A 22,506-nucleotide genomic window follows, 5' to 3' on the forward strand; every position below is an offset into this window, starting at 1 on the left:
CACTCCTCCAGGGCGCAGGCCCCAAGCAGGCCTCCCACTTGAACTCAATAATAGCAATAAACAGGTAAGGCAGATACTGTAACCACTTTACAAATGAAGAAATCAAGTCTAGAGAAGCTCAATCACTTGCACAAGTTGGCCCAGCCACATCTGAAAGTACAATAGATGTGCCTCGCCCCAGACAGCCGTTTGTACCTATTTACTGGTCCCCTCTTACCTTCCTCTAATTCTAATACCCCCTCCTCCAGGGAGCCTTCCCAGATTTCCCCCAGGCAGGAAGCCACCCCCACTGGTTGATCCACACAGTTCTAATATCTTTCTATAACAAAATAGGCCCCTGTGACAGGACCTCTCCCTCTGCATGACAGCTGTCACAGGAGGGGGGTCACAAGCTAAAAAGAAACGAGCCTGTTATCTGGGGTTCAGAAGATGTACTAACCAGCTATTTGACCTTGAATAAGGTGCTTCCTCCTTACCCTTCTAGCCTCAGCTCAGGGGACTGCATAACCTCTTGCAAGCTGCTTTCAGAGTCATCTTGAATAATATGTGAAAGGGAGTGAGAACACAGTGAGCGTCCTTGGAATTTCAGAAACTGACCCCGTGACTCCTGGTTCCAGTGCCCCCAGTGACCAGGTCTCCCGAATCATTAGGCCCCACCCACCCACTGCACACTCCTCACCTTCACACACACCCCCACCAGCCAGCCACAGGCCCTCTTCAGCTCTTCCCCAGGCATCCCTGCCCCCTCTCATGGCTATGCCTCTGCTCCCACTGACCTCCCCTCCTGCACCCATCTCCAATTCTCATTCACCTTTCAAGGCCCAGCTCAACTGCCCCACCTCAGGGAAGCCTTTCCCAGTGTCCCCAGGCCCAGGAAGTATGTGATCTCTCCCTCTCTTCCTGAATTCCCAGTCCTCCCTCCCTTTCTCCTGGGTCCTGCTGCCTGTCCTGTCAGGCCCTCCTCGGGGTCTATTCATCTCTGGTTCTTCAAGTCCTAGGACTCAGTTAATGTGTGATGGACCTCTTCTCCCAAAAGCTCAGAGCCCAGACGTCTCATGACCTTTCAGATCTGAAGGTGTCTCACCAACTGGGCCAGGCCCTGTGGGAGACTCTAGAACCTACCTTCCTCAAGGAGCTTCCCATTTCCTGGGGTACAAGGGAGCCAGTCCCAAGACTGTCAAGGAGCACTTCCAGGCAATGCTTGTATATCCCCTCGGGGAGAGAGATGCATCCTGGGAGGGAGGACCTTTCTTGTGACCACAGCACTCTCCTTTCCAGAGGCTGTGTAGAGGACAGAGGCCCTTTGTGGCCTTCCCAGAACTGCCTCAGCCAGAGGAGGGCGCTGCTGTAACCCACTGCCTCCATCCAGGTGAGTCTGCAGGCCAGAAGCAGGCACAAGACCGGAGAGGGATGCCCCGCAGAGGACAGTCAGCCCCAGGCCCTGGCTGTTCGTGGACAAGGGCTTTTGAAGAGACCACTGCTGTACTCAGCTGAAGCTGAGAAACAAACTTGGTATTAGACGGAGGGCCAACTCTGGGTAGCGGTTTCAATGTGCCCCAGCTGTTAATTTATGTGAACACATCTATGCTTGTGTGGTTTTATCATCACCAACAAGCAACAAATGTGTCCTGGCACCTGCTATGTGCCAGGCCCAGTGCTAGGTATTTTACATATATTACCTTCTTAATCTTCCAAAGAGCCACAAGCTGTGGGTATCTACAGGCATATTTTACTAAAATGAAGCTGAAGCACAGAGAGGTTGGAAAAGTTGCTCGAGGTCACACAGCTAGTTTCTGGTAGGAGCTGCAATTCCAGGCCCCTCAGGAATCTGGCAGCAGCCTGACTTACTGGCCTGAGCTGCCAGCACTCACCATTCCAGAGCCTCTGTTCTCCCTCCCCACCCCTCAAGTTCCCCACTCCCTTTGTTTTGTGCCATGGGTGGGGGGCGGGTTGGGAGGGTGTTAATGTACATTGTCAGCCTGCAGCCTCCCAACTCCCTCCCCCTCTCCACCTGCTCAGACCCCCCCCCCCCATAGGCCGGCTGGGCTCTGGCCCTCTGGCTGCCTCCCCACACCAGCCTGGCTGCATCTACCCCATCTGCCAGGCCCCCAACCACTGTCTTGTGGTAATGACTTCAGCTGGCAGAGAATCCTAGAAGCTTTCCCCCCCACGGCGACGTTGACACACGTTCACTCAAAAACCGTAATGTTTCCATCAAAGCATTTAGGGGGAGTAAATTCCTACCCATGTGACGCCTCCTGGGAAAAACACAGAGTAAATTTACTCAACAGGCAATGAGACACGGTCAGCACTTCTCTTTCTTGGTTGTCACGGTGCCAAGTCCTGGGCAACAACCCGCGTGGTGTTCCAGGACCTGAGCGCTATCAAGGGGCGAGGGGAGGGGACGGTTCCGGTTCTCGAGCCTGTGACTGCTGCCCTGGCTGCACAGGACGCTGGGTCAGTTTGTGATCAAGACTCCCTCATCCCTAAGCCCCTCCCCAGAGACTCCAGGGCTACTCCCTGAGCTCCCACCAGAGCCCGGCTTCTGTGTCTCTGGCTGGGCCACCTACTGCCCAGGCCCCAAGCCCTGTCGCCACAGCCACTACCCCACCAGGTTTACACCAGGCCAAGGTCACACACGACCCCTGAAGTCACAACTCTGAAAGGTCAGGGAATACAAACCTCCCTGAACCATCCCCTTAACCCTGCCCCAACCCCTGGAACTGGCGATGGGGATGCAGGGGGGAGGCCCTGCCCCACCTCCAGGCTCTAACGCTGCCAAAAGGGGAGGTACAACGCCAGGCACCGGGACCTTGGGTTCCTAACTCATCCCAGCTCCACCACTGGGAACTGGAATAACCGTGAGGCCGGAGCAGCAGAGAAGATGGAGGAAGTGAGGCGAGGCCCACAGGCCACCGCCCTGTCTGCACTTCTCCATGTAAGCAGACAGCAATTCTGCAACAAGACGGCGCTTACGACCCTTCCCATGATCCCCCAGAGCCCCGCTCTTAGAGGTTCCCTGCTTCTAGGGAGTGGAGCGCAAGCGTCTGATTTGATTTTCTCCACGTTTTCTGAGAATCTGTTGCAGCACTGCCGTGTCTGACACTACTGGCCTCCGCTCCGTGATGTGCGTCGGGGGGAGGCATCACTATTCCCATTTTACAGATGGGAAAACAGGCCACCAAGGTTAAACATCCAGTCCAAGGCCACACATCTAGACAGGGAGTGACACCAGGACACAGGCAGGTCAACAAGACACGTGGTCTCTGCCCTCAAGAAGTTGGCAGTCCGGTGGGGGAGGGGTGCGTACAGCCATTAGCGCCAAACAAAAACACACTTACCAGGCCGTGGGCCCCGAGGAAGCTGCTCAAGTATCCAGAGCAGGGCCTGGCCCAACAGAGGACCTAAAATGACGGCAGGAACAGTTCCGGTTTGGGGGTAAGGAATTGGGAAAGGCTTCACGGAGAGGAGGGCATCCCAGTAGAGCCTCCTCCTGAGATCTGGGACCCCCACCAAGCTCTGTCCCTGGCACACCGTGCAAGGGAAGGAGTGTGGACAGACGGGTTAACTGGGGGCAGGACCCTGGCACACTGTGTCACGTTTACATCGTGACTGCCTGGCCCCAGGAGGTGTGTCAAGTTCTTTGCCTCATTTACAAGACAGGGAGACAGAAGTGCAGAGCAGTCAAGTACTCTGCTCCCAGTAACACGACTAGTAAGGTCCCTGTCGTGTCTGGCTCAAGGCCTGCCTTTCCAGCAAGCACTTCATTTCTCTGGGTGTCTGTTTGCTCATCTGTAAGGCACTCCACTGTCAGAATCGCCTCCACTGCAGACTGCAGCTGGGCAGCCTAGGTTTGGAAGGTGGTAGCCATGTGATTCTAGACCCCGCTCCTGCAGCCTGTTGGGTGAACGAGCAGAGGGGGCTCCCCTCCTTCAGAGTCAAGTTTTCCAAGGAACAGCCACCAATAACGGAGTTCTAACTGGTGAGCCTGGTGGCACGGAGCCCAGCAACACAGCCAGTGGGTGCTGCTGTCGCAGGGGAAAGAGCTGAGCACAGCAAATATAGCCGCTGACCCAATTCAGTTCCATTCTGTCTTCCAGAAAATAATTGAGTTTAAATGAATAGGCTTCCCATGTCCCCTCTGGTCTCGGGGAGGGTAGAAAAGGAGAGGGGGAGACAGGAACACTTCCCTGGGTTCACGGTTAGTTATTTTTGAGTCATTAGGCCTGTGAAAGGTTTCCTTCTTGCCTTGGCAGACAGTGGAGTTGGACATGGCTGGGAGGCAGCGAGGTAGAGTGAAAACCACACAAGGTGGACGGTGAGGATGGAGGTTTAAGGCCTAGCTGACAACAGCCTTGTGGAGTGGCCCACTCGGATCCCAGGCTCGTCATCTCTAGAATGCGAACCCTATCCCCCCACACACCCCTCCCAGGATCACTGGGAAGAGCTAGTGCAGGCTAAGCAAACTCGAAGGCCTTCTGGGGAGTAAAAGGAGTCTGAGATGAACTGCAGAGGCTGGTTCTCTGCCCTGCAGGAATACAGTCACAACGCTGCCACATCTGTTTGTTCAAGAAAAGCCAGAAATCCAGAATTTTCTGGTGAATGTTGAAGGTGAATGTTTTGGGAGTGCTTAAATATGGGGCACTGATTTTTTTTTAAAAGCACCAAAAAACACCTTTCACCCTCCCAGACCAAATGAAACCTGCCTGTGGGCTACACATGGCCACGAGCCACCCATGTGCAACCTCTGACTTAGTGACAACACGTGTAAAGCCAGTTAGGACATGCTGGTGTCCTCCCATCTGTTTACTGTCTCATAATTTTCTTTGGCAGTGAGGCCAAGCCCAGCCCTGCTTGAGTGGGAGAGGCGAGGGACACCATCCTCTCAAGACCTCAGGGGAGGCTGAGGGGCCGCTTCCCCGCGCCCCCCGCCCCCCCACACACACACTGTGGGCAGGTAGGTGGGGACGCGGGGCTGGCTTTACCCCAGAAGTTAGAGATCCTGGGTTCGCCTCCTGAACAGCCCTCAATAACCTGTTAGGGTCTCAGCTTCCTCTTCAGCAGAAACGGGGGCGTTTCTGAGAGGACCAAACGAGAAAGATAGAGTGAGCCTGTGTGTCAAGTCTCCCCAGAGAAGGAGTGCCGCGGGGTGGAAGCAGCGCGAGAGTTAGCGAGACCTCGGGTCTCTTCCCCCACTGCCAGCTCGTGGCTGTGTGCGCCCAGGGAAGTTACCTAACCTCTCTGTACCTCAGTTTCATCCTCTATACACAGGAGATAAGAATCTCTGGGACACAGAGCTGTGGTGAAGATTAAATGAGATGATGACTGTCAAGTGCCTGGTAGGATGCCCCACACGTAGCAAGGGGGCAAAAAATGATAGGCATTATTATTATCATCGTTCTTGTTATCTTTAGTGAAAAGCATGCCAGAGAATTCTGACTGGGTGATTACAATAATGTAGCACAGCTTGGCAAACTTGTTGTTAACAGATGAGGCCACCTCTAATTAGCACGATCATTACATATGCAAATGGCGTGGCTGAGATGCTGGAGCTGGGTGTCCTTTGAAGTGTGCTGAATAATCCCCTCCCCTGGCCGCCTGCCCTCCCCAAATCTTGTTTACACTATTAATTTCATTAGCAAACATCTTTTTAATAAAGCAAGACAGAATGCCAAACTAGTATATATACAAATCAAGGAGGTTTAAAACCATTTGACCCCTGCTGCCCACTGTGGGGGGGTGGGGGGGCTCTCTGTGGAGGCCCGCGCCCCACCTGGAATTGTTTCTGGGGGCCCATCCTCAGGCTCCTCGGTCAGCTGAAGACCTCCACTAACTGGCTCCCCTCCGATATGCAGAGCTGGGGAGAGGGGGCTTGGGGGTGTGTTTGGCATGGAGCAGGCACTGTATTGGGGGAGAAGAGATTCATAGCAGCTTTAATATGACTACTGAGTTCCCTAAGAGCCGGGACATAGCATAGCAGGCATATCATCATACCCATTTTACATCTGAGAAAACCCAGTCCCAAAGAGATTTACGGTGTAATTTGCCCAATGTTACATAAATATTAAGTTGCAGAACTGGATTCAAACTTGGGTCAGGCCAGTCTACCACCTCTGGAGTCTGTTCTTCTGGCTCTGCCTTGAAACTGTACTTCGGATCTCCCTGGAGAGGACACAGTAAGTTAATAATCCAAAAGTGATTGCAGAGCCTTCTTACTGAGAGGGACCATCAGAGACTGACCCAGGTTCTGAATTGAAAAACCGGAGGCTCAGAGGTCCTGTATGTCCCCTACATACGAACCTTCGAGGTGCAAACTTTCCAAGATTTGAACGTGCATTTGCATGTGGCATTTGCACGTCCAATCACATAAGTTAGTGCATGTGCCTGGCGTACACTGTCACGTGCGTGCCTCCTCTGCCAAGTGGTTGTGCTTTTGTGTACAGTACTGTATAGCGTATAGTACTACAGTATCTTTATTTCAAGCCCAGGATGTCCGGAAGCAAGCGTAAAGGCAGCAGTGAGGTAGCTGGTGCTGCTGTACTTCTCAAGCTACTGTACTGTTAAGACTAAATATGTTTTAATTTTTTGTGTTTTTTATGTATTATTTGTGTGAAAAGTATTATAAACCTATTACAGTACAGTACTCTATAGCCGATTGTGTTAGTTGAGTACCTAGGCTAACTCTGTTGGACTTACGAACAAACTGGACTTGCGAACACGCTCTCCGAACGGCACTCTTTCGTATGTAGGGAACTTACTGTCATTTGCCCACAGTCCCACAGGCAGAAAGGAGAAGAGCCTAGAACCCAGAGCCTCCGGCCCCAGGGAGGCTGCTTTTACATTGAGATCTTTACACACAAGACAATTCAACAATCGTTCTCCCTCTTAATAGTTGCCCGTCAGTATCTTAACCATGCCTGTATCCCCTGGGTCCAACACAGACCCAAGAAGACAAAAGACGCTCAGGAAATGTTTGCTAAGCTGAACTGTTTTCTTACCACAAAAGACAATGCCGAACAGCTGGGACAGTGAAGGCGTATGACGGAAGATGGGTGGTGCTTAGGGCAAGGGAGAGAGCGGACCATCCTCAGCTTGGGAAGGGCCCCTTTCAAAGCATTTCCCTGCTGGATGTCCGCTCAAGAGGCAGGCAGTTACTTGACCCTCAATATTGAAAGAAATGAAAATATAAGTCTTAACAGATGTGTTAGCCCCTCACATGCCCCTGCCGGCTCAGGCCACCATAATGCCTTTTCTCATTCCTTCTTTCCTTGGCCCCTGAAATTGAGGCTGGGAGAGATGAGTGACTTGCCTGAGGTCTGGGAGCAGTGAAGACTAGGACCCACACTTCTCTGCTCCTTCAACCAGGCTCTCCCCACCTCCACCTGCTGGCTCTCCCATCACCCCTCCCAACTCCCCACCTGTGGCTCTTAGGAACCTAAGGGAGCCTTGATAATGACGGTGAACATAATCACCCTCCCCCGGCCCCTACCCCACGGCCACCTCTGCCACAGCTAAGCAGACTGGGCACCTCCTACGTGTGGACACTCTGCTAAGCCCTTCCCCTTAAAAACCAATAACCCTCACACATACCCTGGGAAGCAGGTACAACGAGTGTCCCATTAATAGAGATGGAGAGTGAAGTTCGGACAAGTTAAGCAACGTGCTCAAGGCTCTGGAGCTGGATTCAGGCAGGCAGTCTCACTCAGGGGCCTGTTCCATATGGTGGGGCCCGGGGAACCCCCAAATGGGGAGCTGGCGGGGGTCCCCCCACCTCCATGTCCTGGCTGGGAGTGTGACACAGTGTATTCCCACTCACAGCACTACATCCTGCCAGGGGTCATTCAACCCCTCGCCCTGCCTCCAGACAAGCTTGTAAATGAGCCTGCAGTGGGGATGGGCTTCGGGGACTGAGGTTCAGCTGCCCAAGCCCAGACAACGTTCTTCAGAGACCCCCCTAAGGCCCCGCCCTCACTGCCTCCTGGCGGGGTAGGGGCTGGGGCTCCTGGCAGTATGGGGGAGGGGGCAAGGAGCCCCTCCCCCTTGAAGAGAAAGGCAAAAGGGGGCCAGGCCCTCAACCGCCAGCTTGTTCCTCCTCCTTCCAGGCCCCCTCCCACAGGCAGGGAGCTGCCTCGAAATCAGGCCCCGGCTCCTCTTCAAATCCTTCCTGCTCCCAGGCACCTCCAGGATCGAGTCCTGCCTTCCCGCCATCTTCCACTCTATCCCCTGCCACCCCCCAGGCCGACGCACATCCCACGTGGCCAGCGACACATGCCGCCAGGCCCACCAGCAAGCCCTTCCCTCCTCTCCCCAAGGAAGCCCGCCACCAGCCTTCACTTCCGCCCTGTGGCCCAACCACCAGCTCTGAGGAGCGTCCCTGAGCCCCAGGGGGGCTCTCACTCCCTTCCCTGTCCACCCACAGCCCCTCTGCAGTAGGGTCTGTTCACCTCCTCCTCCAGCAGGCGTCCCTGAGGGCAGAGACTGGGTGTGACCGCCCTGCCCGCAGCGCAGTGTGTGCCCAGGCTCCTAGAATTTGCTGCACTGGGTGGGCCAGGGTCCGTGAGCCCAGATCTAAGGGTGACCACTGAAAGGGGAGTCTCTTGGAGGCAGACCTGACCACAAGCCCCCCGATCAGGTCAGGCCAGGGCCCACCAGCCGGCTCTCCCAACCCCATTCATTAGGGGAATATGGACGGTGCCAGGCCCAATCTTTCCACGGACGCTGCATGATGGCTGTGTTGAGAATCACAGGAGATGAAGTCATTGCTCCCAGAAACAGGCTGATTAAGAAGACATGACGACAACGCAAACAGCAAGGCTGGACACACACACACACAGACACACACACACACAGACACACACACACTCTCTCTCTCTCTCTCTCTCTCTCTCTCTCTCTCTGTCTCTCTGTCTCTGTCTCACCGTGTGTTTCTCCACCCTGGGAAGCCGGGCCAGGCCTGAGCTCCTCTTGGAAGCAGAGATCATGCCAGGAACCAGAGCCAGCGCAGGGAGCCTGGACTTGGGCCACACACTGGTCCTGGGAGCTGTGGTGCCCCACGGCACTCTCCTCAGGGACTCCCTGGCTGGGGCGCCCTGTCCTGACCTGCACTGAAGTCCCCGACCTGCCCCCGGGCCCTCTCAGACCCTCCAGTTCCTTTTCTCACTCCCTCCTCGGCTCCACCCCTCATCTCTTCCCGGGGTCTTCCCATACGCCCCCTTTTTGGCCCCTCACAACTCTGTCCTCTCCTGCGGGCACGCCTGACTAGATTCTGAGGAGGTGGGAGCTTCTACTGGCTAAGACAGGGCTCTGGGCTACAGACACTGGGCAACAGTCCCAAACAGGAGCCAGGGCTGGGGGCTTGAGGCTTCCGGGCCAGGAGTTTCAACAAGCCCAAGTCTCTTGCTGCAGCTGTGTGACCGTGAACTAGTCAGTCCACCTCTCTGAGCTTATCTTCCTCATCTATAAAAGGCAAATAGCAAAGCACCTAGGTCACGGAGTAAGACTAAATGAAACGTGTTGATTTGTTCATTCACCAACCTTGTGTCAGGCCCTGTTCTAAGGGCTGGAGACACACTGGGGAACAGAACAGCAATGCCCTGCTCCCCTGGGGCCTACAGCCTAGCGTGGGAGAATCACACAAATGTGTACGATCGTATCAGGGGAACTCAAGTACTAAGAGGGAACTCACAGGAGGGGAGGGTCCAGGCTAGAGGGGAGGAGGCGGCTGGGTTTGACAGTGTGGCTGGATGAAGTGGGGGCAGGCCACAGACATCTGGGCAAAGAGTGACCCAGGGAGAGGGAACAACAGCAAAGATCCAGGGCTGGGGGCCTGCAGGGGTGCAGGGCGGGGACGAGGCAGGAGGTAAGATCAGCAAGGCAGGCAGGAGCTGCCCATGCGGGGCCAGGGGAAGGGCGAGGCGCCCGCGGGGTGTACTGTTTAAAGACTGCGCTGGCAGACGGCAGACTGAAGGGGAGCGAGGTCAGAGGTGGAGACCAGCCTAGGGGTCGGCCTCAGGTCCAGGTGGGAGGTGACAGAGGCCTGGACTTGGTGGTGGTATGTGAGGCGCTCGGCACGTGCCTGTCACAAAGTGAATCCTCAGTGTTCGTTCCTCTTGTCCCTGGCCTCGTCACCATCAACACCCTCGTCACCCCTCACACTGGCCAGGGTTCCGCTGGTCCCAAAGCTGAGGGGCTGTCAGGCAGACCCCAGCAGAGCCCTGTGGGGCGGGCAGGGCTCCTCACCCCGTTTTACGGGTGACCAAGCTCCTTGCTTGAGGTCTCCAGAGCAATGACAGGCGGGGCCAGCACTCTTGCCCTCCCCCGCCCCACCCAGGGCCCGTCCTCACAGGCTGCGTCCCAATCCACACAGGCCTCCCCTGGGGAAAACACTAGACTCCGCACAACAACAGCGCCCATGTTTGCATGTCACAGATTTCCGAGTTCTTTCCTGTCTACGTTCTCACTTGCTGAGAGGGAGGTACTTCAGGCCCCTCCACGTGAGGTTCTAGGGCTGAGAAAGCACCCTGGAATCTTAGCTTTCTGAGCCCAGGCAAACACTCCCTGAGGGCCGGGTTCCAGGGCCTCTGCACGGCGGCCTGCCCAGCCCAAGAGAGCCCCAGGAAGAGACATGCACGCACCTCTCCACCCCAGGCTGTTACCACAGCTGACTCCTGTCCCTGTCCCCAGGGCCGGGCACAGGTGAGCAAAAACAGAAAACTCAATCCCAAAGGTCCCCTGGGGAGTCCTGTCTGCAAGAGAAGCCTGGAGTCAGCCAGCCAGCAGGCCTCCTTCCCTCTCTCACCCACCACCTCTGAGTTTGGGCGAAGCTGCTAGGAAACGACCATCCCTCTCCCCTCCCCACCGTGGAGCCACCAGGAGAGCCACGCTGCCCCCAGAGCTGTGGGGACAGGGATGGGACGAAGGGAGTGAGCTGGGAGGGAGGGGGTCTGCGGAACCTGGGGAGCAGCCAGCCTTCCTCCGCTCCCCTCTCTACTGGCCAAGGCGGTAAGACTGATAAGCTCTACAGCACGCTCTCAAGCACAGAGACGTCGATAAGGTTTTATAAGCCACAGAAAAAGCCCCGCGAGCCACGGTCAGCAGTGGTTTGGGAGAGGGGTCTGGGGTGGCAGTGGTGTGGAAGGAGAGAGGGCACTTTTGCTTCACACTCCTCCATGATGGCTGGAATTTGGTACTCTGCGCCTGTGTTTTTAACCACCTTTACGTTAAAAAGAAGACTTTAAAGTAAAGTGAAGTGAACGAGAAGGCATTTGGCGAGGAACCTGGCACGCGCTGGCACCTGTTCCTCTGGAAGGCACGTGCCTGCCTCACACCTCTTTTCTTCCTCGCGGGTCTCGCCCAAGCCAGCTGCCGCCAGCCGCCCTGCATGCCCAGAGGGGACACAGCCAGGCTGGGAGGTGGGAGGGCTGGACACTGGCCACCAACCCCCCCCCGCTTCAGACACACACGTGTGGGGATCGCAGGGTCACCGCCCCTCATCCCTGACCGCCCCACCCCCTCTGCTGCCTTGCTCGCCTCAGCACAGGCCCCGGGGGTGGACCCTGCCACTGTCCATGTCCGGCTACTCCCTCAGCCCCCGGCCACGCTGGGCTTCCATCATGCGTGTGTCTCTGGCCCTGCACACAGCAGGTGCTCGATGAGAGCTTGCTGGACGAATCGCTGGTGAGCAGTTGGAAAGAAACTCAAAAATGGATATGGGGGGAGTGGCCGACAGGGGGGAGAAGCAGAAAAGTTACGCTTGAACAGGAAGACACCCAGAGAGGCTTTGGCCAGAGCAGTTCAAACTCTCAGAAGAATGCAGGACCCCTGCAGGGGGGCGGGGGGGGGTGAGCCCCCTTCGGGACGTTTAGACCTTCCTGTAGACCTTCCTGTGCCCGAAGGAGCTGCAGAGCCAGCAGGAGAACAAATGCAAAGGACTGGGGGAGGTCACAGCCTCACGGACACACCGGCAGATGGGCAGCCCCCCAAAAGCTGTGTAGTTACACCTTTGCTAAAGGTCAGGATACCCTGTGTCCCAGGGCTTTCTCTAAAATACTTATGACCCTTCTTCCCTGACCAAAGCCTCTCATTCGCTGTGACAGTGCCGGGCAGAAGCACCGGGCCAGAGGCAGGCGACACAGCTGAGCAGGTTCACGGTAGCCCGGGTCAGGCCCGCCATGTATCTGTTCGTCCAGGGCAGCCCTCAGCCAGGCATGCCGGGCTTCCACCACCGCGCGTGGCCCCATCCGTCCTGCCGCTCCAGTCCCCTCTGCTCCAGTCCCAACGGTCCTAAAAAATGGTCCTGCAGATTCCTGCAGCCACACCTCTGCCCAGGTGGCTTCCCCCCAGGAGGCCATGCCTACTCCCCACTGCCCATCTGGATTTTATCCAACCTTTAGGATAAAGATTTCTAACTAAAGAATACTTGGTCGACACTCATGTTTTGTTTAGCCCACACAGTGTTTGACATTTTTAAGTTTTGAATCAACTGCCAACATTTAAAGATGTGAAATTTCAAAATGTTACCCAAAACCCTCTAGACTTCTGGCTTTTCTTATAAGTCCAAAGGCCCAGTGCCATGGCGCAGGGGCTGCTGCCTCCTCAGCAGGACACACCCGCTCCAGACTGCTGGCATCCACCACATCTGCACCAGCTTCAGCCGGGGGTTCCCGCGCGGCAGCCTGCAGGACAGGGGCAGGGCCCACCACACATCTCCCAGGGACGTGCCCAGCACCTGGAGGCACACAGTAGGGGCTTGCTTACTGTGCGTGGAATCATGAACAGAGAGGCACTGCCTCGGCCTCACCCTGCCCGGACCCCCTGACTGCTGTCGGCCTCCCTGCGGGACCCAAGCTAGGACAGAACGGTGCTCCTCGGTCCTGGGTCCCCCTCCCACAGCTGGGCACACCTGCAGTGGGACACTGGGGCTGCAACAAGATCCTCATATCAATATCTGATCTTTGCTTCAGAAGCCGTGTCTTCTAGAACCCAGCCAAAGGAAGAGTAGAGCTCCTAGCATCTCCCCGCCTTCAATCAAAGTGGCAGGATTCCAAGCTGGCCCACAGACACTGATCCCCAGGACTTTTATTAAACTGAAAAGGAGAAATTCGGCAGCAGGAACTAACAAAGCCAGGCGTCCTCGATGCCCGCCTGCAGGAGGCCTGCCCCCCTTTGAAGCAGGTAGCCAGCTCTTCCCTTTTTCTGGGTTTTCAAGGTCAGAGTCACATTGGCAGCAAGTGCTCTCTTTGTTCTCCTGCCTCTGACTTACCCCAAACACAGTCACTGTCCCCAACAACCAGGTCCTCAGCAGTGGCAAAGGACGGTCTTGCTCCTGCTGGGGGCGGCGGGGGGGGGAGCAGTGAGAGCCAGCCAGGCACTGGCCGTGTCCACTGGGGCCCTGCTTCCCGGGAAACGGCATCTCTGTGGGCCTGGCTTCCCTGCCAGCTTGGGAGCACCCTCTCTGATCCACAGTGCCATGCTCGATAGAGGCTGATGCGAGAGGAACAGCTGACGGCCCCCAGAGTGTGCTCCCAGCCTGGGGAGCGGGCACCCACCAGGAGAATGGGCTCGTCCGAGCTCTGCCCCTCGCTGGCTGATGCTGTGACCTCAGGCTACCTGCTTCCTCTCTCTGAGCTCTGGTTTCCTCATTTGGAAAACGGGGAAATAAAATACCTGATCCCGAACAACTGCCCTCCTAGTGGGACCCAGAGGAGCTTATGAATCACAAGGTGCCATGCCGAAGTTCATTACCCCAGCGCCCGGCACAGCACCCAGCACAAAGTCGGTGCTCAAGGCATCGTTCGTGGTGCAGACGTTTATTGGGCCCCTGCACCGCTCCAGGATGCATGCAAGGTACCTGGGCCCAGGACGAAGGCCTGCCTGTGCATGGGAGGGCTACCCTTCAATGGGGCCCGCAGACAACTGTCATGCCATGAAAACTGCCAGGAAATAAGGATCGGGATGCCGTGAGACCCACGGGGGCGGGGTCCCGGTCTCCTTGAGGTGGGGTGAGAGACCCAGGTCTTACAAGAGCGCCACCTCGTGGCTGCCAGGCCACAGAGGCCAAAGTTGAGGGCGGCCCAGCTCTAGGCTGCCTGGCACTCTGCCCACTTCCCAACAGCCTAGCTTAAACAGAGCTGCCAGGTGTGGTGAGCAACCCAATTCTCCCGTGTGCATGCACACATCAGTGCCGTGCACACCCGGACACGTGTGCCAGGGAACTAACGGTGACACAGTACCTACGTGGGCCAGACCCCGTGCCATGCCTTTTACGTACACTCTCTTAGTGGCCCCCAACACCTGCTAGGGGAGTGGTTAAAATAATACAGACTCATGGACCCCACCCCCAGAGAGGTGATGCCGCCCCATCCCCAAAAGGCAGCGCTCATCAGAGCCTGGAGAGTCGCAGCGCCTGAGGTCCCCATTATGGCTGTGCCCCTTACCAGCCTGTGAAACCTGGGTCAAGTTCACCAAACCTCTCAGCACACAGTCTCCCCATCTCTCAGGTCCCTGTGAGCATTACGAGACAAAGCACCTGGTGCAGACGGAATGCTCATCCTCACGCCCATCCTCCGCCTAATCCACACCCCCCAACACACACACACACACACGCACGCACACACGCGCGCGCACGGCCAGGACCCAGCTCGCGCCCAGCTCACCTCTCTGTCTCCTCCGCTCCTTCCCTGCTGCTTCTGCTCCTCTGAACTGCTTCCCACTCCCCTAATGCTCCAAGCCCTTTCACCTCCCAGGGCAGCCCCAGGTCCCAAGAGGACACGAAGGTTCTAGGCCTTGAGCACTGGGCTCACTCAAGGGGCTGCCTAACTGCCCTTCTCCCCTCTTTGACATCTGATGAACGCGTCCTCTTTCAAGCCTCAGCTCCTGCCGCTTCAATGAAGCCCTCCCTGATTCCTTGAGAACAGACCCAACTCCTGTCCAGCCCCTGGCGGAGAAGTGCAGAGAGAAGGGAGCAAAGCCTCCAACTCCGTGCTTGCCCCTGGGTGCACTCCTTCCTCACTCCTGGCGTCAGCTTCCCTGCCTGTGAAGGGATCTCTGAGACGTCTCATTCTAAGCCCCCAGAATGAGCTCGCTCACAGGCTCTATCTGGGGGTGGGGAGAGCATCTCCAGGTTCACCCCAAGGTTGTGGAAGGCTGGGAAGGAGCTAGACTCAGCCTTGTTCTCCGCGGGAGGACAGGACAAGTACAGTTCAAGAGACCCCAGGCAGCGTCCTCAAGAGGCCTCGCTTGCAACTGGGGGGAGCAGACCCAATAACGAAGCACAGAGGACGCGGAGCAAAGGGAGGTCCACCTGGGACTGGGGGAAGGGGATCAGGGCAGGCTTCAGGCAGAAGCAGCTAAGGCTTGAAAGACAGGACCAAAGTAAGAAAGAGCAGGGGGTAGAGGAGGATTCCAGACCAAGGGAACATGAGACGGAAACCATGACACAGTGATGGCGAATGTATCTCACTGCTACTCCGCATGTCTCAAGGCGCTTGGCTCAGCATTTAGCTACAAGTCTCATTTATTCCTCTCAACCACCTTCGAGATAGGAATTGCTAATATCTCTGTTTCACAGAGTTAAGCAAGTTCCCCAAAGTCACAGTACTGTGGAGTGGTGGAGCTGGGATGCGAACCCAGGCATCCGCCCGCCACGTCTGAGTCAACAGGGGTGACCAGTGGGGATGCAGGGAGGATGAGGGTCTGGGGACTCCCGAAAGGCTTGTTAAGACCTCAAAGTCGGGCTCTGTCTTCCTTGCAGCCTGCTCCTGAATGGCACCCAACCCAGGCCAGGGTTGTTGGTGAAGCCCCTTGAGGGTGACCCACCCACACGTGGAGGCGCGCGAGCCACACAGAGTCCGAGGACCCCAGCCATGCACTTCCTTTGCACCATCGGCCTCAAGGATGCAGGGAGCTGCTGCTAATGAGTGAGCGAGCTGCGGAGCGGGGGAGGAGCTGGGAGCTGCAGCCAGTCAGAAGCCGCGCCTGTCAGCGGCCACCCCGACAGGCTGGCTCCGAGCTGTTGCCAGGGCAGCCCGGAGAGTCTGCCTTCACAGGCAGAGTGATTGAGAACCAGCTGCTCTCTCCTGGGCCACCAGCTCGGCCAGCCAGGGGCTCCCCATCCAGTGCCTGGCCCTTCCAAAGCCTCAGCACAAAATGTCAGGGGCCCCGGAGGGAGGGCCACCGGCATGGAAAGCCGTCAAGACAGAAGGCGTGGGCACGCCCTCACATGATGGAGACAAGCCCTTTGTCACAACAGTCCTAAACAGGACCAGGGCTGGGGGCTTGAGGCTTCTGGGCCAGGAGTTTCAACAACCCGGGGCCATCTTGTAGGACGCTCACCACTAAGTGGTCCCTGCCCCTCCACTGAGGACCCTGCAGCAGCAGGTGACCCACGGGCCTGGAGGGGAAGGGTAGAGAAGGAAGGTGATGGCGGGGGTGGAGCTGAGCGGGAGCAGTACGGGGAAGGCGGCACCCTGCCCGGCTGCTCACCAGGCCTCCTCGCAGCATTTAGCATGGCTGCCACCGGCGGGATCAGAATAACTCTGCATGGGGAGGAGGACCGCGCTGGAGAGGCAATGTGCCGGTCAGTTCTGCGCACCCAGTGTGCTGCGAAGCAGGATATCGGCCATGCTAGAGCACATTCAGGGGGATGACTGATGTGTGACAAACACACGAGTGAAACTTCAGTGAATCTACCCCAGGGCAGACTCGCAGGGCCCCTAATCAGGACTCCGACGTGCCAGGGGGAGCTACAACAAGCCCATTAAATGGTTTTCTGTACAACTGCACCAGATGGATGCAGTGTTCCTCTCATTTAGAAGTGTTTTTCCCCTAGTGTGATGAGTGGCTTCAAATGTGACCACTGCTAAGAAGCCCACAGGGCATGGCCATGCTGTCTGTACCTGCTCTGAGATACAGGCAAGCTCAGCAAACCAGCCCTTCACAGGCAGCCTCTTGCGGTCCAGAACCCTGTTTGCCCCCGAGTCCCACCACTCAGTGGACGACCCTGGCCCCCAGGCCAATGAGAAAGTTGGCAGTTCCTGCCACGGGAACACTGGCATCACTGGGGAGTGAAACTCAGGTGCAAGGTGCTTCTCCAGGGCAGAAGGACAAAGCGGGGGGCTCACGAGAGGCCACGGGGCTGTCCTTCTGAGATGAGAGCCGGCTGAAATGTGTGTGCTTAGGGCGGGGCACAGTATGCGACTCACCTTCACTGAAACTCTCTTCCTGGTAGTCGCTGGGGGCAAAAGAGACAGAGTCCCACCCACTGCCAACCATTAAAGGCTACAGAGATTTACCCACGGAACCCGCTGGCTAAGCGGCCACCTGGACTTAGGAGAGAGAGACAGCAGGGATGGCCAATCGGAAATGTGTGCTTGATGAAACACCAGGCTGGCTGTTGATCCCCTGGGTTCCCCACATGGGCCAAAGACCACGGTGGGAGCCACGGAAGCAAGCTCAGAGGTCAGCCCGCTGGCTCCCTGCAAATAACAGAGCACCGTGAAAACAAACAGGCGCCCATGGTGCCCAAGGTGGGGCAGAAGTCGAGGGAGCTAAGGTCTGGAATCCATCCATGGCCCAGGCAGGAGAAAAGGATGGGACAAGCTTTGACCTGGCTCCTTCTGCTTCACAGCGGCCTGGGCCTGGGTTGGCCTGAGTCTGCCACCGTGGAGGGACAGGGACTGCCTACAAGGAGATCCAAGATTTGGTACCCAGGGTCAGGGCCATCACGGTGACCCCGAAACACCACCAGGAGTGGGTCTGGTCTGCCTGGCTTTCTCTCTGCGGGAGGGACTGGCTCCCTGAGAAGCAGGAGCAATATCAGAAAGGAGATCTCGAGGCACCGACCCCAGGAAGCCACTGGTGTCTCCCCCTGGCAGCACACTGGGCTGCTGGATCCCCTCCATACCTTCAGGGCCAGCCCCGGGCCTAGCCGGAACCCCGCAGTAGATGCCCTGCTGTTTAGCTGAAGAACTCAGCAGACTTCTTTTGGAAGTGGGATCTGAGCAGGACAGAGAGCCCTGGCTGGGGCTCTTCAACCAGACCAAATAAACACTCAGCCTCTCGCCAGGGGGGCTGCAGTTTAAATTTGGAGAGGGCAGGGAAGAGCCAATCCGAGCTGAGTTTGGGCTGAACTGGCTCTCAGCCAACAGCAGTAGGCACGCACCCCAGACTGAGCTTCGTCTGAGTCTCCCGCCCACCGGCTCCCCAAGCTGGAACAGGCAGTGGTACGTCCAGCCCCAAGGTTATCCTACAGCGTGACAACCCAGCACCCTCGCCACCAACGTCCCCCAGAGGCATGGGACCCTTCCAGAGAGGGAAGAATCCAGAGCTGCTAGCTGGACGTCTCAATACTTGAGTGGGTCTCAGAATCACCGTGTCCCTCCACGGTGGCAGACTCACGCCAACCTGGGCCCAGGCAGACGTGAAGCAGGTGGAGCCAGGTCAAGGCTCCTCGGTACCCAGGGTCAGAGCTGCCACGGTGACCCTGAAACACCACCATGACTACAGATTCTGGGGCCAGTCCTAGGTCTGTGACTCGGACTCTCCTAGGTGGGGCTCTGGAATCTTTCTGCCTGGCACCATGATGCTCAGCGGTATCCAGGAGCCAAGAGAAGGTAAGGTGGCCGCTGATGCCTCCCAAAGCCCCCTTCCCAGAGCCCACAAGGCATGTGTGGTCTCTCCCTATCTGCTGCTGCCACTTCCTAAAACCCTGGGGAGTTACAGAGGCCCGGGTCTAAGTCCAGACTCAGCCATTTAACAGCTCTATGACCTTGTGTTGGTCTCTTAACCATCTTCAGCTTCAGATTCCTCACTTGCAAATGAGAAAATGTCTGTTTCCTAGGACTGCTGGGAGGCCCTCTTTTAGCCCCCTCGCTCCCAGACCCACTGGATCTGCACAAGCTCTTCCGTCTGCCCAGAAGGCTCTTCCCTGCGAGCTCAGCCCACCCCTCTCCTCCTCGGGGATGCCATCCCCACCACCCTGACGGATCAAACCCTCCAGTTCCGGGCTCTCGGTGCCTTCAGGACACACGCTTCCACTGCAATCACACACTGACCTGTGGGGCAGTTTCACGGCAGGAGGGGCCGGGGCTGGTTTTGCCTGCTCCCCCGAGCCTGGCACACAGCGGGCCCTAACTGAACGGTATCCACTCTCCCCAGCACCAGGCCATCAGAGCTCCCTGTCTCGTCCCTGGCTCCAGCCTTGACCACTCAGAAACGCCCACTTCCAGCCCCTCCGATACTCCCGTCAGCGCCCTGCCCTGGACGGGCCCTCTCACACCATCCGGCACCTCTGGAGCCTCACACCACCACCAGCTGCTTCCTGGGACTGGGCCCTACGTGGCTCTCAGATTTCTCGTAGTAACGCCCTCTTGGAGTTTCAAAAGCAAACCAAGTCATTTGCCAACTATTTTCTCCCATTAATTTCACAATGCATTTGCTATTTTCCCTCCATAATGACTCATTTAGCAGCAACAGAGCAATTAGGCAGACCACAGAATATTGATTTTCTAAGTGGGAGAAGTGTCCGCACAAATGTCTCCCTATGCCTGTCTCAGGCTGTCTCCCGCTACCTGATGGGGTAAACCTGAGGGGGGCTGAGCCGAATCTGCTGGCAGGATTCTGGGGTCCCCAACAGAAGCTCAAAAGCATGGTGTGCGCATGTGTGTGAGAGTGTGTGTACATGAGATGACACGATGAAATTATCATGTGACATACATGACCCCATGGAGACCTCAGAACCCTAGGAGGCAGGCACCATTATCACACCCATTTTAAAGATGACGAAACAGAGGTTCAGAGATTAGGTGACTTGTCCTAGATCACAGAGGAAGTTAGGGAGCCGGATCCAGACCTAGGTCTGTGTGTCGGCAGGGCACAACTCTGTTCATCGGGGCGCCCTTGTGTGGCTTGCTCTCCATGGGACATGGGGGATGTGACATTGGGGGCAACGCAGTCCTTGCCATAGTGTGACCCAAGGAGACTCCTGAGACATGAAACAGTTGGCCTAGGTCTTGAGGTTGCACACCTCAGCCTCAGCGCAGCCTCCAAGCCTGCCCGCTGTAAACAGGTCCACCCCAGGCTGCCCCTGGCCATCGGCTCTTGAAAAGGCCCGGAGAAAGACATAATGGCAGCACCCCCTGCCCTCCTCCTCCTCCACCCCCTGGCCACCACCACCAGCCCAGGCAAGTGCCTGCCCAGCTGGTGGGGCACTTCAAACATCCCCTGCCTGTAAAAAGAGAGGGCAGAAGAAAAGAGAGTCAGGAATGGTTTGATGAGTGGAGCATCTATGATATCTGCGAATGGCTCCCAAACCAGGCCCCACTGCTGAGAGGATCCTATCAAACAAGAGCTTAGCTTTCCTCCTACCTCCCGCTCCCAGAAACTCACTCGAGGCAAGCTGGGATGGGGGCTGTAGGGGCAACAGGTGCCCAAGTTCCTAGGGACCAACGCTAGCCTAACCCAGGGAGCAAACCAGCTTCTTGATGGCCAAGGGAAAGAGCTGAAGGTCCAGCTATCAGACATGGGTTTAAATACCAGCTCTGCCACCATCTATGTGGCTTTGGGTGGAATAATGACCTTCTCTGAGCCTCAGTTGCCTTATCTGTAAAAGGAATAACGGCTGCTCTGACACCTCCTTAGCTGTTACGAGGGCCAAGCAGTAAATGATAAAGTGCTACATAGGGACTTACCTGGTGGCACAGCGGTTAAGAATCCGCCCGCCAATGCAGGGGAAACAGGTTGAATCCCTGGTCCGGGAAGATCCCACATGCCACAGAGCAACTAAGCCTGTGCACCACAACTACTGAGCCTGTGCTCCAGAGCCCGTGAGCCACAACTACTGAGCCCACGTGCTGCAACTACTGAAGCCCGCGCGCCTAGAGCCCGTGCTCCGCAACAAGAGAGGCCACCACAGTGGGAAGCCCGCGCACTGCAATGAAGAGTAGCCCCCGCTCGCAGCAACGAAGACCCAACGCAGCCAAAATAAATAAACAGATTTATTAAAAAATAAATAAATAAAGCGCTACATAAATGTTGGCTAGCGAAGCTCAACAAAAGGGAAGGTTTCTAAGAGCTGGCACTGCCCAGCAATGGGATGGCATCTCCCCATTACTGGCAATGTGCAAGCAGACCCTGGATTGTCCATGGTTATGGGAAGCAGAGCATCCTATATACCTCCTGTATACCCAGATGCACATTAGCATAGCAAAGGCTCCCAGGAGTCAAGCACTGAAGAAATTTACTTGCTTTGCTTCCCTGACCTGTTTGTTGGACTATGGAATCCCCTCATCACAAATGCCCATTAACATCTGCAAGGATGTGGTGTTCCATGGAACCGGGCCTGAGAAATTCTCCTACGGGCGCTTTGGACAATGACCAGGGGACATAGGGAAGAAAGCAAGGCCTTTCGAGTACAACCCTCATTGGAAAGACTATAGGACCTTTCCCAATGTCAAGTACAAGTCAGGAGCAGACCCAGTCCTCAACCTCCCTTTCTAGCATGACAGGGAGACAAATCCATTTGCCCAGAGAGAAAATTCACTTCAACGAAACAACGTAAAAAGGGACTTAGAAACCTCAAACGGGAGTCACTCTCAGGCTATCCCTGACCTTAACAAGCCAAGAAACTTGGAGGAATTGAAGAAGAAGAAAGGCCTCAAGCATAAATGCCTCCCCCTTCCCTGCTCTTGCCTGAAAATTCACCATGACTGCCCTTACCCTCTGGGTCAGCAGGGCCTCGTCCAGGCTACCTGAAAGCGGGCTAAGACTCCACAATCGTTGACCATATTTCAGAGTGGAAGAGTTTGCGGGGCCACAGGAAGCGGGAGCCTGCAGAATCCCAGATCCCCTGTGTGTCCAGACCCCATCTGTGGATCCTGGAAGAAGGCGGCAGGCACGCCCGGCCCCGCCCACAGTGCTGCTGTGGCGCTGCATGGACACACCCCCTCCACCCCAGTGCCCGTCCTCTCTCTGGGAGGCTCCACGCCAGGCAAGGCCGACGAATCCCGGAACCACGGGCTCCCTGGAAGAGCTCCGGCAAACCCATCCATAATGGTGCAGACTTTGCTCCCAGCAAGGACAGAGCTTTATTAATTATTCAGGGAACAGTGCAATTATGCAAATCAGTGGGCAGCCTCTGCCCAACTGCTGTCTTCTGCAGGAGTCTGGGGGGAGGGGGTGCCCAGAGCCCAAGCGGCCGAGTACAAGAAGGGAGCCACCCAGCCCGTGAAAGGCGGAAGAAACCCCCCACGTTCTGGGCCCACAGAGGGCTCTGACCAGAGCCAGGCCCCATCCCACACACAGAAGAGCTAGGAGCTGCTTTGAGGAAAGATTTTGAAAACCTGGGGATGCCTTTTCCAAAAAAAGAAAATACCCCCAAAGCTACTGCTAGGCCAGCAATGCCATCATTCAAGGCTTGCTCCTGTAGGCCCTAAAGGCATGGAATACTTCCAAAGTTCCCTCTTTAAAAGTACGCTTCTAAGGAGAGGTAACAACTCAGATTAGCGTTTA

At 56.5% G+C, this 22,506-nt stretch overlaps 1 protein-coding gene across 8 annotated transcripts in view; it reads right to left on the reverse strand.

Annotated features, from left to right (window-relative positions):
- Window positions 1-22,506, reverse strand: part of DAB2IP (DAB2 interacting protein) — a 194,475-nt gene that overhangs the window by 48,849 nt on the left and 123,120 nt on the right. The gene's annotated exons all lie outside the window — the stretch shown is intronic.

The sequence above is a fragment of the Delphinus delphis genome, chromosome 6 (genome assembly GCF_949987515.2).
Source record: "Delphinus delphis chromosome 6, mDelDel1.2, whole genome shotgun sequence".
In the NCBI taxonomy this organism is placed as follows: domain Eukaryota; kingdom Metazoa; phylum Chordata; class Mammalia; order Artiodactyla; family Delphinidae; genus Delphinus; species Delphinus delphis.